General features: G+C 39.0%; 1 protein-coding gene across 4 annotated transcripts in view; it reads right to left on the reverse strand.

Moving 5' to 3' along the window:
• Window positions 1–16,121, reverse strand: part of NCOA2 (nuclear receptor coactivator 2) — a 328,149-nt gene that overhangs the window by 310,987 nt on the left and 1,041 nt on the right. For all 4 annotated transcript variants that reach the window (XR_002099516.1, XM_019527776.1, XM_019527778.1 and 1 more), the window contains exon 2: window positions 5,521–5,600. The gene's annotated coding sequence lies outside the window, so the exon portion shown is untranslated. The remainder of the gene's footprint in view (window positions 1–5,520; window positions 5,601–16,121) is intronic.

Here is a 16,121-nt window from a genome sequence, read left to right on the forward strand (position 1 = left end):
ATTACAAACAGAAAAGAAAGTTAAAACTTTTCACTAATGTACCTCTTATACTTAATTAGTCATTTAAATCATTTGAAAGGAAAGAAATAAGTCAATTATTTCACAAGTGAGGACTCCCTTTGCAGATTTTCAAAGGAACCATTACATTTAAGGGTCCCTTTACAGAAATATCTTGATTTTTATGAAGCATGAGCAAGAATCTAAATGTACATAACATTTACCTCCCCTTGGTTTTTCTAGGTATGATTCATGGAACGCCATTCTTGTTTGATAAACAGTTTCAGGGAGGAAAAAAAAAGGCCTAGCTCAAAACTTGTAAAGGAGAACTTCTAAATGTGTACGATACAATATAGCATTTGAATAATACTTCTAAAGAAACATCATTAAACTGGAAAATACACTTGTCTACAGTAATCAATTGCCTCAAAATTCCAAAGAGGAATAATTTTTTTTTATTATACATACATATACAGAGATCTAGAAAAAAGTATTTTTATTATTGAGGGTTCTTTTTAATACACAAGGTATTAGTGAAAATAGTTCATTTTGAAACTAAATATAGAATAAATGCAATGTTTATTTTTTTAAAAAGCCTGTGCACCTTTGTCACAAATTCACATAATAAAAAAAAGAATTAATTAGGTGGCAACTGCACTTGACCATACATTATATGAATCAACAGTAAATTCACTTGCTATTCTAGCCCCCTGAAGTTTCCTAACAGGATTCTTGCTTTTTTAATGCTTAGCCATTATGTCATCACTATAAAATAAAAATGCAGAGATATCACTGAAAACAAAATGTCCATGGATCTTCAATTTACTATATATAAAACTGCCAGATAAACGGACTAGTAAAATTATATTTTCAGAAAGCCAAGGCAAAATCTATTGGCCTTTATCCAAGAGATCAGAGTCATAGTCAAGACCTGTATTTAATTAACACTATTTACTGTCAAGATCTAAGTCAGATAAATACTTCGCTAGTCTCAGTTTGGGGCTAAGGACAGGACCTGGGGAAATTTTGCCTGAATAAATGTATCTCATCTTCCTTGATGGTGCAAGTACCCAGTTGTCCCATTCTTGACCTCTTTTAGCATACTGGAATCCAACATTGATGGCAGTGCATTAATCTATATTTAATATAGGTATTTCTACAGATGTTGATGATGACTTTCATCTGTAAATGAAGATATACTCTGCCTCTTTATGCTCATGGCCGGAGACAGACTTGTGTCCAAAACCATAATTAAAAAAAAAAAAAAAAAAAAAAAATTATGCTTCCCTTTCATTTTTTTTTTTTTTTCTAGTTACGGAGGTTTTTTTTAAAAAAAATACTTGAAAAAAAAAAAAAAAAAAAAAAAATTATGCTTCCCTTTCATTTTATTTCTATTTTTGCTAGTTACGTAGTTTTATTTAAACAATGAGCTTTCCCATTTAATAATCTACCTAATTTCACAAGGAAGTCAAAAAGTTAAATAAATTTAATTTCCACATCCCAGAAAAGAGAAAGGTTGCTGTCAAAGTTCCCTCCCAAACGTTAGCAACTGATATGTGGGATACACCCATGTAATCAAAACAGACAATCACTGCTCAATGTTTTAAGTGGAAGTGAAAGTCCCCATGATCACTGCCACCAGAGAAGATTTCTTTCTGACCCCATAACAGACAACTATATTAACCTTATTTGTGTGAAAATCACCACTATTGTGTTTAATTTCATTTAAATCTTGATGTACTACTGCTGGTCAAGCAATTGTTTATTCTTCCCTTAATATTGGCAAACCAGCTTCTATACCACCATAACAGAAAATTCTTAAAATTTCCAGAGCAAAATTGAACTCTTATATTCAATTTCCAAAAATTCTAATATTATAAAAGTCTGTCTGTCCATAACGCTTTATTCGCACTCTGAATGGCTAACAGAAACAGCCAATCAGAGTGCTCCAGGCGTGGGGGAGCACCACCATGATTCCGAAGCTGCACCAAGAACCAGACAGAGGGTGGGGGACCCAAGGCCTAGCTCCCCCACCCTGCTCCCAGCAAGCCACGCTGAGAACTGGATAGGGGGTCCCCCACCCCGCTCCCTACAAGACTCAGAACAGCAGCTGCATGGGGCATTAGGTGGTGGCACTCCATCACAGCCTCCCCCCATCATTCTTGACAGGCAATTGGCTAGTGTTTCTATATTCTCTTATTTACCTAGCCTGAATAAAACTTGCCTAATTTTATTATTCTTCAGAATCTATAGTTAGGTCCAAATGCAAGGTGTTCAAAATTGGTGACAGTATTCTAAATAGCAACACATAATGAATCTTTCTTCTTTTATTAACAGTCAATACCTATACCTATCTGAATAGACAGATACAAATAAGTAAATAAAGCAGAAAGAGTCATAAATATATTTAAATTCCCATTAAAGTATGCCTAACTTGTGGTTTTAGTATTTTATCTATTGCTATTGTACAGACAAATGTCTGGACTCTGTCATTAATGAACAGGTCCTGGTTCCAGACCGAAACCAGGAGGGAGTACTGGCAAACTTCAATCATTTAAACAAAGGCTGTCAAACAGCAGTGTGGCAGGGGAGGGCATGTACAGGCGTGTCAGGAGGCCACATGCCACCAGCATGGCCCACACGGCAGGGAAGCAACACAATGCCTGCACAGAAAGGGCCTGCCCCCACCACATATGGCCTATGTGGTGTGTAGCCCACAATTTATATACCCACATTCTAAAGGCACTTAAGGACTGTAAGAATAAAGTTCCTATTGATACTACAGTCTTCAGTGAAGTTTCATTCTGACATTTTACTTTTCAGTAACTAACCTGCCAAGATGAAAAAAGAGACTATAGATTACTATTAAGTGATATTTTCAAAACAAAACATACTAGAGTACCATATAAATGTGGGGGCAATATTAGAACTTACTCGCTGTATATTCATCTGAAGTCATAGGAAAGGCAGTGAGTTGATTGCACTTAGTATCCATTAAACTAATATGAATTCCAGCTGATTTATCATTCTTCAGTAATCAAAGTGCAGTCACTAGAACAGTTTTGGAGAGTAGCTGGCCTACAGATTTCCTAATTCAAACCTTTTCTTTAAAAGGCGTAGTATTAACTACCCTCCAGTCCTCCAATATATGTCCGAGACTGAGCAGCACAATGACAATGAGTGAATTTTGGCACCACTGAAGCAAATGACAGAATTTCCATTGCTTTTACTGAGTACCCTTTTTACTCAGTAGCCTTCCACTTCAGCATGCACCTGCACTGATAGATATCTTCCCCACAGATACCTATAGATAGGTAGATATATCCCTTGTCTAGCACACAATTCTTGTCCTTCAGATCCATCCCCACAAGCCCATTTCTTCTTACGGTGATCTCCTCCTCACTGTTGTCTCCATAAACTCATAGCTTGTACTGCTGCTTCTTATTTGCTTTTGGTCCAAGTTATGAGATCCTCAAACAGTGACTTTGTTTTGGCCAGAACTTATAAAAGGTACTGATTTGTTTCTGGTACTATAACAACTAAATCAGCTTATAACCTCAGTGCAGAACAAAGCAGACCAAAAGAAGCAGCACCAAATAAAAGAATGGTTTTATTAAAGAGAGAGACAGGAAGAGACAGAGACAGAGAGAGAATAAAGAATTAGAGGAAAACAGTTATATACAGAGTAAACTATTTTTCTTCAAATGGCCTTCATTTTCAATCTTGACCTACATTAGTCCCCATTTAACTGAGTGGCTACAGAACCAAGATTCCATTTATATGACTGCATACATGCTGTCAAACCTGAAAAAAATCACAAATTTACACTCTCTTCAGAATCCAGAGTATTTCAGTAGCATAAATTTTATCTTTATTTATTATCAGGTATATACATTGTGCTAATATAAAATAAACTTTAACAAGCTGCAAAATACCATACATACTTTACTATTTTCCCTTATTTTTTTTTCTTTTAAATGTAGGGCACTGCTAAAGCATTCAAAACAGATACATTACAGAATCTACTCTTTCCCATCAACCTACATATTATAATCATTATGCACTCCAAATAACGAGCTTCCCAGAATCACACAATTCAAGTTTTCCTCGTTGTATGTCATATAGTATTTTCAAATTGACAAAACTAGGTCAATAACACCTTTACACCTTTACTTAATGAGATTAACCTAAGATTTTTTAAATAATACTGAACAAAGCAAAAAGCAAAGTTAGCATAATGCCACTTGATCTGGGCATCTTTTGTTTTCATTTATTAGTGCTGCAAAAAAAAGTCAGTATAAAGAAAAATATTTTTGGCTTTCCAAAAACTGGTTAACTTGACTGCAAAAGAAGAAGCAATACTCAGTGCAGATATACATATTTTGCCTGTGAGCTTTCAACATTTTTAAAACTGCAACATACAGTAAGACTTGCATAAATCCTCCAATCCAGTCTATCCACCTGTCTGTATGTTTACACCTGCAATTCTCAAAAAACACACTAATGTCCTTCTACGATATGTTAAAAGGAGGTACATTTTCATGCAAATCTCACATAAAAAGCAAATCTCTAGGATTTATATCTAAAACTATTAATGGCTGTATAGTCTTTTTTAATATTAAAGCAATCTAAAACGAAACAAAACATTTATGGTCTACTATGCTTTGTTAAACTACCAAAGTATTATCAATTTAAAATAATCTATAGGGGGCCTCTTTTTATTTATTCTCAGCAGCAACACCTCTTCTTGACAAAAGAATAAACAGGCATATTGCTGTCTGATGGAGTAGTGAGACCATCATTCCTGAGTAGTAAGTACTTTAAGTCATCAGTGTTATTTTATCTGGTTCAGCCATAACTTAAAGTAGTTTATTAGTCAGGACAGACAGAAAAAAACTTGTATCATTTCAACTCAGGCTTTGCTACAAGACAGACCATAATTAGCCCATCTGAAAAAAATGTCAGCTCATTAGCTAGTGCAGTGGTGGCCAAGCTGCAGCATGTGCGCCACAAGCAGCCTCTGTGTGGCGCACAGAAGATCAGGGTGGGACAAGCAGCACAGTGGCAGATGGAGCAGGGAGCAGAAAGCAGAGCAGCAGATTGGGCAAGGGGAGGGGAGGGCATGGAGCTATTATGGTACAACTATCAAAAAGATTAGGCCCCACTGAGCTAATGGGTAAGGTGTTCAGTTGCTATAATGTTTAAGTATATTACATCTTCAGCAGTTTCAGTATATACCTTTCTTTCTTCCTTCAACACAGGACCTCATCCTGAAATCTATGCTCAACTGAGTAGTCTATAATCATCCATGTAGATCAGGCCAGTATTTTAAGAGAAGTTCCTGAAAGTCCTTTTATACTTTTACTGTGTTGATATGAACTTGTTTGTTACCTAAAATAAGGATCTGTCTATACCTTACACAGCTAAGTTCAAAACACCTCATGACAGTATCAAATTCCCTACTGAAGAAGAAAAAACTAACAGCACCATTAACATAACACGTGTAATTTAAATATAACTTACCAAGACTCAATGAGGCAGTTAAAACAGTTCTACAGGTTGTGTGTGTATGAGCTTCAGTACTCAGATACATCTCAGGTGTACTATGAACAAAATGAGAGAAAGAAAAAACTTAAAGTCTTTTTGACTACACAAATTGAAAAAGGGAAAAAGCATAAATATACTGCTCTATTAAACAATACAATGATCACACACCTGAGAGTGAACATAAATATTGCAGTGCAACACCTGCCTTATTGAGATTATTTATAAATCACTTCTTGCATCCCCTGTTCCCTTATCTGCTGGCTGTGTGTAAACAATTGTTAATGATAATTAGTTTGAACTCTATGTACCATTTACTTCCATAGAAAAAATCCAGAGTGACCCAAAATGCTCAGTTAGCTGCTCCTCATATCAGAACTCTGATCCTTTCTTATAAATCAGGCTTGAAGCAGAGTTTAACAAATTGATGTGGATTAGATGCTTGGCTGGCTTAATATATAATAAAACCACAAATTGCTATTCTTATAAAATCTCTTTGTCCAACTTCATTTTTAGGAAAAGTCATCAGCACAGGAAATACAGGTGTTCTTTTCCACAGTCAGAAAACTCCACTGAAAAAAACATGCACTTCTGCCTTGAGTCAAGGAACCATTAACATGCCAACATAAGAAAACCTCACAATTAGAATAGACTTTAGATCCAGGGGAACAAGTAACAAGAATAATACACATTCTTTATGAAAAGGAGCTCCAAGTGCAATATTATTACCCTACTATCCATGTAAACTTTAAAAACAGATTTTGTTCAAGGCAGCATTTTGACACCACGTTTCTACACAAACTACCCAAGAACAGTTTAGAACAGTAACATCCCTTCTTCTCGTAAAAGACAAGAAAAGCAGAAAGAACTAACAAGAACAATTACATTCTCAATGGCAATTCTACTGGCTTTTATAAAACTTTTTTCAAATGTTGTTTAAAACTACTTACAGTCATGGGTAGGCTATCAGTACAGCAACTAGCTACCCTAAGCAGCCATCGCTGAAAACATTTTTAAGTAATATATCATTCAGGCTGTCCAGAAAATATAGGTAGTATATGAACACACACTCATCAACTCACCCTGCCAGTGTTTCACAAGCCCAACAACAGGTGCAAACAATACCTAAATGAAAGGCAAATTTGGTATCTATACTCAATCAGTTCTTGACTCGTCTACTGCCAACAAAAGTGTGATCCAAATGATTCTTGGGATAGTGCAAGAAAGCTGAATAGAAACCACCGATTAAAGAGTTCTTAAATATTGTTAAGACTGATGTGTCCAAGACTAGAAATCAGGATACGGGCCTTATAGTACTAGACACTGTACAAATAGCCTTTGTCCTAAAAAGCATACAGTTAAGGATGGAGTTTCTTTACTGGAGTACATTATTGGTCCTGCTTGTATTACAAAACCCAGAGGTTCCAGACTAGAGCAGTGTTTCTCAACCCATAGGTCACAATCCATAAGTGGGTTGCAAGAACATATGGAAGGGTCACAAATAAACTTTAAAAATAGATCAATAAACTTCCAAAAAGGATTTCCTTTAGAGGAGAAAAACATGGCAAACCATGTGTTTTCCCTTGCAGGCTAGCAGAGTTCCAGTCTGCAAGGGGGTGCTTAGGGACCCCCATGCCCCACACCCTTGGGGGCTAGGACCTGGGGGTGGGAGACAGCGATTTGGGAGTGAGGGTCACTGGCAGGACCAGGGGGCTGTTTTCAACTTAAACTATTTACTGGGTTACGAGTGGCCATCGATATTTACAAATGCGTCCAGCAGGGTTCAAATTACAGCTGAGCCCCCACATTAGAAATGAGAGCTCCCCAGCCCACCCCATGCCTCAAATAGCAGTGGTTGCAGCTCCTTCCCGCTGCCACCATCCAAAGACCCCCCTCCCCCAAGGGTCAGGATGTAATTCGAACCCTGTGGTTCTGGTGCAAAAAAGGTTGAAAACCGCTGGACTAGGGAGTCTTGCTCTTCCACCCAGAGTCATAGCAATCTCCAAATCCAGGGTCATGAAGGAATTTTTCCCCTAGATCAGATTAACATGCACTGTGGGGGGGTTTCTTTCCTCTGTAGCACAGGAAATACAATTCTTTCCCAAGGATCTTCTGAGCACACATTAAACAACTACTTCCTTACTGCTGCAATGGCAGAACTCTGGCAATGCTCTCATCTCTCCTGCCTTACCTATAGCACGTACGGGGCACTGTTTCAGCAGTTTGCATTTTATTCCTTACAGCTGCAGGTCAGGGTTTAAGGTTGTAAATTGGGGATTCCCGCATTAACAACTGCATGCAAAAGGAGGGGACTACACTTGATGACCCAGAAAGCCCCTTCCAGTCCTATGTTCCTAATTAAGTGTGGTGGTAAACTTAGTCACCAAGTACCAGCACACAATTTGAAGTAGATGTGGAATATACCATATCTTAATGCAGTAGTCACCAACCAGTGGATTTCGATCCACCAGTAGATCTCAGAGCCTCTTGGAGTCAATCTGAGGCTGGGGTGGGGAGCCGAGTGCCCGTGGGCATGAACACGTGCACCCCAGCCCAGCAAGTCAGACTGTGGGGGGGCCAGATCAAGGCCCCTGTGGTGAGGGACAGTGCCAAGGAGGTAGGAGCAAGGGTAAATTGAGTAGGGCCCTGGCCGGGTGGGACTTACCTGCTCGGGAGGCATGCCCCCAAATAATTTTTTCTCCCTCTGCCTCAGTCTGCCCCCGACACAGACTTACCTGCCAAGCAGGGGAGGGGAGAGGCAGCAGTGCACAGTAGATCTTGAGTTGCTTTTAAATGCCAAAGGTGATCTCCTACTTAAAAAGGTTGGCGACCCTTCCTTTAACCCCCAGCCCAGTTATCTAACTCCCAAAGGGAAATCTTTTGATTGCTAAACAAGAGAACAAAAATATTACTGATAAATCCAAGACAGAATTAATGACACCATTTTAGTACTTTGACCCACTTCACTTATTTTTTATTCAAGCTATTATGTAACTATGATAGTATTCCTCCCATATTTCTCTCCAATATCAATGGAATGCTTGCATACCAGGTACATCTGGCAGTGTTAAAGGTGCAATTTTCCCTAAAGTCTACACAACAAGAATCAGCAAATAAGCAATTAACATCAAACTTTTATGTACTACTGAAAGGAACAAAGTGAAAGACTATACTTCTTAGAGCTGCACCCAGAAGCGAACCCCATCTTAAGTGGGCAAGCTTAATGAATTAAATATTTTGCTGACCATGTACATTTAGTCTTCAGACTCCTGCAACTTGAGCATTAAGAGCAATACATTATGACTGTATCTTCCAGAGAGAGGAAAAGATAAAATAGTTAACCGGGTTCTCTCATTGCTGAGCGGACAAAATACTACCAAACAGCAGAATTGAGGTAAATTATTGTATTCTGCCTCCATTAAAAATGTTATTCCTCCTTACATCAGAGCAATCCTCAGCTGAAAAAGAGCAAAATGTGTTTTCCATTGTAAATACCGGAACACATAGGTAAAACAATGGAAAACAGATTTTTTTTAAAGTATAACTATTAAGAGCCATACTATATTAAATAATCAATAGATCACTCAGTCATTTAAAAATAAATAAATACAATTCTACTGTTATGACATTATATCATTAAATATTATGGTTCTGATGTTAAAATTAAAAATACTTTAAAAACTAACAAATTTGAAGTTGAAATGGAATTTCCATACTGGATAAATACCAAAATGTACTAAGTACATCAGATTCACCCAAGAACCTTGTCTGCCTATGTCCTTAGACCAACACAGCTACACCTATACCCCTAAAATAAACATAAATCTATTAACTTGAACTAGTCTCCTAAACTTTGCCTTGTCAAAGAATGTGTGTTGAATATTATAATATGAAAGGAAAAGAATGCACTAGTCTTCCAAATCTTTAGCCAGAGTTTGAATTTGTGTACTAAGCAAAACAGGTCAAATGATTTTTGTGATCTAAACACACGTCTTCTGGCACATCTACATTACAACCAGTTTATGTTGAATTTTTTGTTGGGAGGCCCAAGGTATAACACAAGAAAACTAAAACCTAGGCAGCTCTGCTAATATACAACGTTGTACATCTCCCCACAACTAGCTAGCCAGTGTTTACCATCATGAGTACTAAACACATCTCAATGTAAATGTTGCTTAGTGTTTCTACCCTCACAGTCCAACTTTTACAGTTCATTATTATAACAACTGTATGATAAGGTTGAAGTAAGCTTGTAAGATACTCCACAATCAGAAAAAAACAAGAGTAGCATCAAAATACATTATTAAATTTATCTGCAGACCAGAATTCTCTCCTATACATAAGACACATCTACACAAGATGTTTACTACACAGTTGACTAATTAGCTGTACAGTAAACATCTCACATCTACACATGTGCTCTATTAGCTTGGAGTAAACTAATTTATTCCACTGCTGGACAATACTTGTAAATACTCTGCAGCAGTGAAGATGCTAGAGGGGCTGGCTCAGGTGCAGACAAAATATGACCCATGGGCTGGACTCAGCCAGCCAGGCCATTCTATCTAGCCCACAGGACCTCTAAAAAAATGTAGAAAATCAATTATCATCTTCCTGTGGCTGCCTGTCAAAGATGACAAGGTGCCAGAAGCAGCAGCAGGACCCAGGAGGAGCCAGCAGCAGGACCCAAAGGGAGGAGCAGCAAGGTCCTCCCAGCCTCACCTCACCCCCAGCCAGAAGCTTTTGCCTGGTGACCCTAGGGCTGTTCCCCACCTCCCTCTGCCCAAGAGTGGAGAATCAGATAAGAACAGGTGAAGGTGTGTGGCCAGCAAGGAGCCAGCACCATGCAATTCCCAGCTGGCTTGCTGCTGCTTCTATCACAGAGGCTGCGCACCTGCAGCTCCAGGGAAACCCCCACACTGGAGCCAGCTGCCTTTCCTGCCTCCTGCTGTGCATGTCTGCAGACTCCACTAGGAGTGGAGGGAGCCCTGCCCCCTGCAGAGTCCAGTGTGGGATTTCCCCTGGTATGAGTATGGGAGCTGCAGACACATAGTGCAGAGCCCCTGTGATAGAGGCTGCAAGGCAGGCTGCACTCCCCACCATGTGCAGCAACAACCCCCCCACTCCACCATACATCCTCCCCACCACAGCCAACCATACACACTCCCCCCACTTCACCACCCACACACAATATAAAAGAGTGAGACTTTTCTTTAGTTATTATGCAATCTCTTCTACATGCAGTACACAAACACAAATCATGTCAAATATTTTTTGTAATAAAATTCAAATACGTTTTAGTAAGTGTTTGACTTCTAGTATATGATTAGGTTTTTTCCTGATTCTAAGACAGCAACCCACCCTCCCAAAAGGAGTATTTCTGGGAGGCAAGGTCTGGGGGACTTCTGGTGGCAAAGGTCAGGGATTGGGGGCAGGACTTCAGGTCCCAATATGGTGATCAGGGGGCAGAGCAACTGCCAAGAGGCGAGGCTATGCATGCAGCCCTTGACAGCTAACCAAAACTCATTAAGCGGCCCTCTACCTAAAATAATTGCCTGACCCTTGGCTGGATGGAGCATGAGGGTGCTTCAGTGCAGGGGCTACCAGCCAGCTAGCCCCACACTGAAGCTCCCTCTTGCTCCAGTCATCCACTCTGCAGCATGTTGAGCTGGGGGGAGCAGCCCAGGGCTGGTAGTCTGCCAGCCAGAGCCTCCTGCAAACTGGGACTGCTCCACCTCAGTTCCATGCGCTGTGCATGAATAAACTGTGGAGCTTATTACTCCAGAGTTGATGTTCCTGGGTGTACATTCAAATGGCATGCCTGGGAGCACTAAACTCTGGAGCTATAAGCTCCACAGTTTATTCGTGCAATGTAATTGCACGCATAGGTGTGCCCATATATTTACAGCTAAGTACCCCCAACACAATCAGTAGGCTACAAATAATCAACATACCACTGTACTATTTCTTAGGTATTTTTTCTTCAAAGGTAATGTAGTGTTTATTAAAAGTGCCATCTGGATAGCACTGAAAAAGTAATTCCTTCTAGTAATGCACAAAGAAAACACAGCATGCACAAGAGTGGTCTTCATAATATATGCATTAGGAGTAACATGCAAAATGTTATTCTAGTTTCCACACTAATTCTTCAGTCCTTGAAATCTCCACTGAACCAGGCAAGAAGAGTGCCAGTTCAGAGAGGCTGACTATAAATTCCACCAAAATCAACAAGGTCCTACATACCTCCTACACAAGAGCAACTTTCAAACACCTCCACAAAAGAATAATGTCCTAAGATTCTCTAGCAGAGGATCACAGAATTATGAGGCAGTCCACATTTTTTTAAATCTACTATGTCTAAGCTCTTGTCTTTATATTAGCCATTGCGCAACTGGCAATATTTATTATCTTATTATCTTTATTATCTTAGCATAATACATATTACCCATTCCAATATATTTTGTGAAGTTTAATATTCTGAAAATACAAACTATGCACTGAAGAGATAAAAAGGTATCTATCTCTAAGGAAAATATAAAATATATGCTCCAAAAAGCTTTCCAGAATAAAAGTTGCCTGGATGCAAAAAAAGAAAAAGTTACACTAGCGGTCAGTCATAACTGCCAAAATAAGAGTGGGCCTAAAGCAGCATCCCCCAGTGATTATACATGTGAAAGATCATTATGGAAGACATTTAAAGACATAAATACCATTCAGTGGTATCATTATGTCACTAAAAACACCCCAATATGATGTTGGTATGTTATATAACTCTAGACCTTCAAATACATTAACTAATTTTAAGCTGAAAAAGCTAAACAAGATAGTGATCATGCATTTTCATGGAAACTGTGTCAAAATGATTTCCACGGAAGTCTTAAAAGTAACATTCCTGTGAGTCATAATCTAATGACTAGGAATACATGCAAAATAAAACTGAAAAAAAAATCAAGATGTGAACAAAAGGCAGAATCTGTATATATTGCCTAGCTATTTTTAAAGCTAGTGAATAACAATTTAACAACTTGCAGACTTATTTCAATAGGACTACTCATGGGAGTAAGCACTATACTGGGTAATAAACGTGGGAAGGACTAGCCAATAAAGGACCAACTTCCTCAAATTAATTCTTTTCTAAGCTTGCAATACCTGTTCAAGACCATGCAAAAAACTGATACAATAGCTAAAAACCTGCATTTTTTTTAATTCCATACACCCAAATTGATTAAACCACACAGACGTCATTTTACAGATCACATTTTTGCTTGGTACCTTTTGAAACAGCTAAGCTACTGAATCATTAAAAATAGAATGTATTTATGTAACAGAAATACTGCTGACAAACCCTTTATTGTAGTAAAAGTCATAGACAGCTATAACAAAATGTAGCTGCTGAGTAAATAAATATGAATTGTTCTTTATCTGTGCTGTTACTACACCGTAAAGTTACCATTTTTCTAAATTATTGTTTACATCTGCTAAAATCGTAGAACAAACATCCTGGAAATTGCATTTATCAACTGAATTTTTACAGTTGTAACAAAATAGACCATGTTAAATCTGCAAGCTATATGCTATCCTAAGCTTCATTACCTCAACATCTAAAAGTCAAAGAATTCCTCTATAAGACTGAAATTCCCAAGAGGAGAAAAGCTCAGATCCTGTCTGCAAGCACACAATGAAATCACAGCTGACGATGCACATCTTTTTCTGGATGTCTCCATATGCTCAAGAGGTTTTTTTTTCTCACTCTCTCTCTGTCCCTCCCTCTCCCCCTCCTCCTCCTCCCTGCCATGCATTAAGGGATTTGTCACTATCTGCCACCAGGAATATGAGAATGTTTTCAATGACTGAACAGAATGAAGTAAAATAATGTGTTAAACTTGAGAATTTAAAAAAAAAGTGAGGGCAAAAGCCACAGCAGCCATCTAAATTAACTGAGAGGGGCAAAAGGGTGGAAGAATCTGCAGTAATAGGTGTATGAACAGAATAAATACAAATGTCATCCTTTTCTTCCCAGTTTAAAATGTTAATATCAGTACAATGTAAAACTATGTACTGTAACAAAATGCATCCAGCCTTCACTCTCAAAAAAAGGAACAAGAGAAATGTCAAGTCTTCATGTAGGTCTATTGTGTATAATCAAAAATGCTTTACTAAAAAGAAAAATGCACAGATTTGGCAAATACTGTGCTCACACTGGATTATGTTTTTATTTTATTACTTTGAGAAACCTATGGCAATAAAAGCATTAAAGAAAAAGAACACAACAAACATGCAGTGTTTGGATCAACACAGTGTTCCTTATTCAGAGCATGTTCAGAAAACAAAGAGAATGTTTGTTTTATTCAATTTAGAACTGAATAAAAAAAAAAAAAGAATGGATGGTCTCCTCACAGCCCAGATCTCAGCAACTCCTATGGTCGCCAAGATACTGATTTAAGATTCTAGCATGAGCTCCACTTTATCACAAAACCACAGCTTCTGTCAATATACCAGTGACATCATCAACAAAGGAAAAGAGCAGAAGACAGTGGGCATTGTAATAGCAGCTGTCTTTTTCAATGACTTTGTTATCCCTGCAGAGCAACCTGTGCTCTTTTGCAGATGGACTAGACCCCCACCCCACACACTTTTACTTTCAACTTGAAGAAAGAAAAAAGTTGTGAGGACAGCTTAAAATTGCTTCTCTCCATAGTAATTCTCATTCTGCATCATTAGTAGCAATAACAACAAACTATTCTTAAGTCCCTCTGCGGCCTATAGCACTAGTGTAATGTTGTATACTATATTAGATATAGGTAGACCCTAGTGAGAGGTCACTTTTGTGGGTGATTTTTAACCATTTTCCTCCTCAAGTAACGTGGTTCTACATTTAAAAACGTCATATTCCAATTACAGTATCTTATTATGCTTTAAAAAAATGCACCCTCCTCAAATACCTGAAAACAGTAGAAAAGTGCAACAAAGGATCTAAAAGGATTTACAGATTGCCTTCCTAGAAAAGGGGCCTTCAGAGTGTGCAGGCAGTCATGCAACCTCAGTAATAGATGGATCCCTTTATTGTAAAAGTCTAAGTAAAAGTTTGAGAAAATACTAAGCTGAGGATCCTTCAAGGTTTTAACTAAAATGAATGAGTGATCGCTGTAATAAATTCACAAGATGATCATGTTGTCCTCCAAAGCACATACTGCACAATAACCATCAAAAAATTAAACTGTGTGCGCACTCCATAGTAAATATCTATTTAATTTCCTTACAAATGTATAAAGTGTGAAAGAACATATTTAAGAGAAAAGCCAAAAAGTTATTCTGAATATTACTTCTGTGGTTTGACTCCCTTTAGAAGGCCTACTGTATAAAACCTTTGGTTACAGAAATTAGCTACACTGACCAAGTAGTTTTCAACCTTCTTAGACTCAAGGCACGCCTCAGAAAAATGCCAGCTCTTACTTTTCACTCACTTTTTGACTATAGAAAACAATACAGCAGTTCTGTTGCAAAGAACTCAGAAAACCCACAACATGTTTTCAGCACTATGGATTCCTATTCAAAAGCTCTGGGTTTATCTTGTGAATCACGCTTGCACATCTAAAAGTGCTAATATTGAGTGACATCCTGAAAAGATCTCGGGGCTTCCCAGGGTGCCACACCACCCTGGTTAAGACTCACTGACATAAAACTCCCATGACACTCATCAGAAATGCAGAAATTTGCCCATGTCCTTAGCCAACTAATTTCCCCCTTTGCTTTATTCACTGCATAACATGGACCTCTCTATTCCTTTCCACCTGGACACATGTGCACATACCCATCTTACATGTAAGCGGACAACATGGATATGGCAGGAGTTCTCAAATTAGCAGGACCAGCGGCCTACTGTCAGCCCATGAAATCTCACAGGCCTTCACGCACACACTCCTCTCATCAAGCTTGACTGGAACCACCATACAGATGGGGAGACGGTGATATGTGGCCTAGCTGCACATCCTTCACTACCACCTCTGGTTTGTGAGCCAGGGTATGGGCCGTGGCACAGTACCACCCCTTCTAATGGTAGTAGGTCATTGCTGATGGTGGCAGGTCACATGCAGCAGGTCAGCAACAGACAGGGCTAAGCCTCAAAACATCTCTGCGAGAGAGGAGGCCGGAAAAATAACCCAAAGCTTTCCATCCAGTTGCAGACAAGCCGAAAGCTTAGCCGGCTGCAGCTACTTCTGCTGTCAGGTTAATAAAGCCAAAAAGGCCTAAAAGCAGAGATACAGCTAATAATAATAATAATAATAATGTGTTTTCAGGGAAAAGAATAGGTCCTTCCCTTCAGCCCCCTGCCCTCACACAGGGGCGAGCTCAGACTCCTTCCCTGCCCGGGCAGCAGTGTGACAGCTCGCCCAGCCCAGCCCAACAGACACGTTACAAAACTACGCTGAACTCTTCCTCCTCTTTTTTTTTTTTTTTCCGCAGAAATCTGCCCCCGTTTTCTCCTGGCAAGGGGCCGGGAGGGGCCCATCTTTACCACAGCGCCCTCCCCCTTCCCCCACAGTGCGGCTGCCTGAGCCAGTCCCCCAGGGGGGCGAGCC

Source organism: Gavialis gangeticus, unplaced genomic scaffold, assembly GCF_001723915.1.
Source record: "Gavialis gangeticus isolate Ggan-Ray unplaced genomic scaffold, GavGan_comp1, whole genome shotgun sequence".
Taxonomy (NCBI): domain Eukaryota; kingdom Metazoa; phylum Chordata; order Crocodylia; family Gavialidae; genus Gavialis; species Gavialis gangeticus.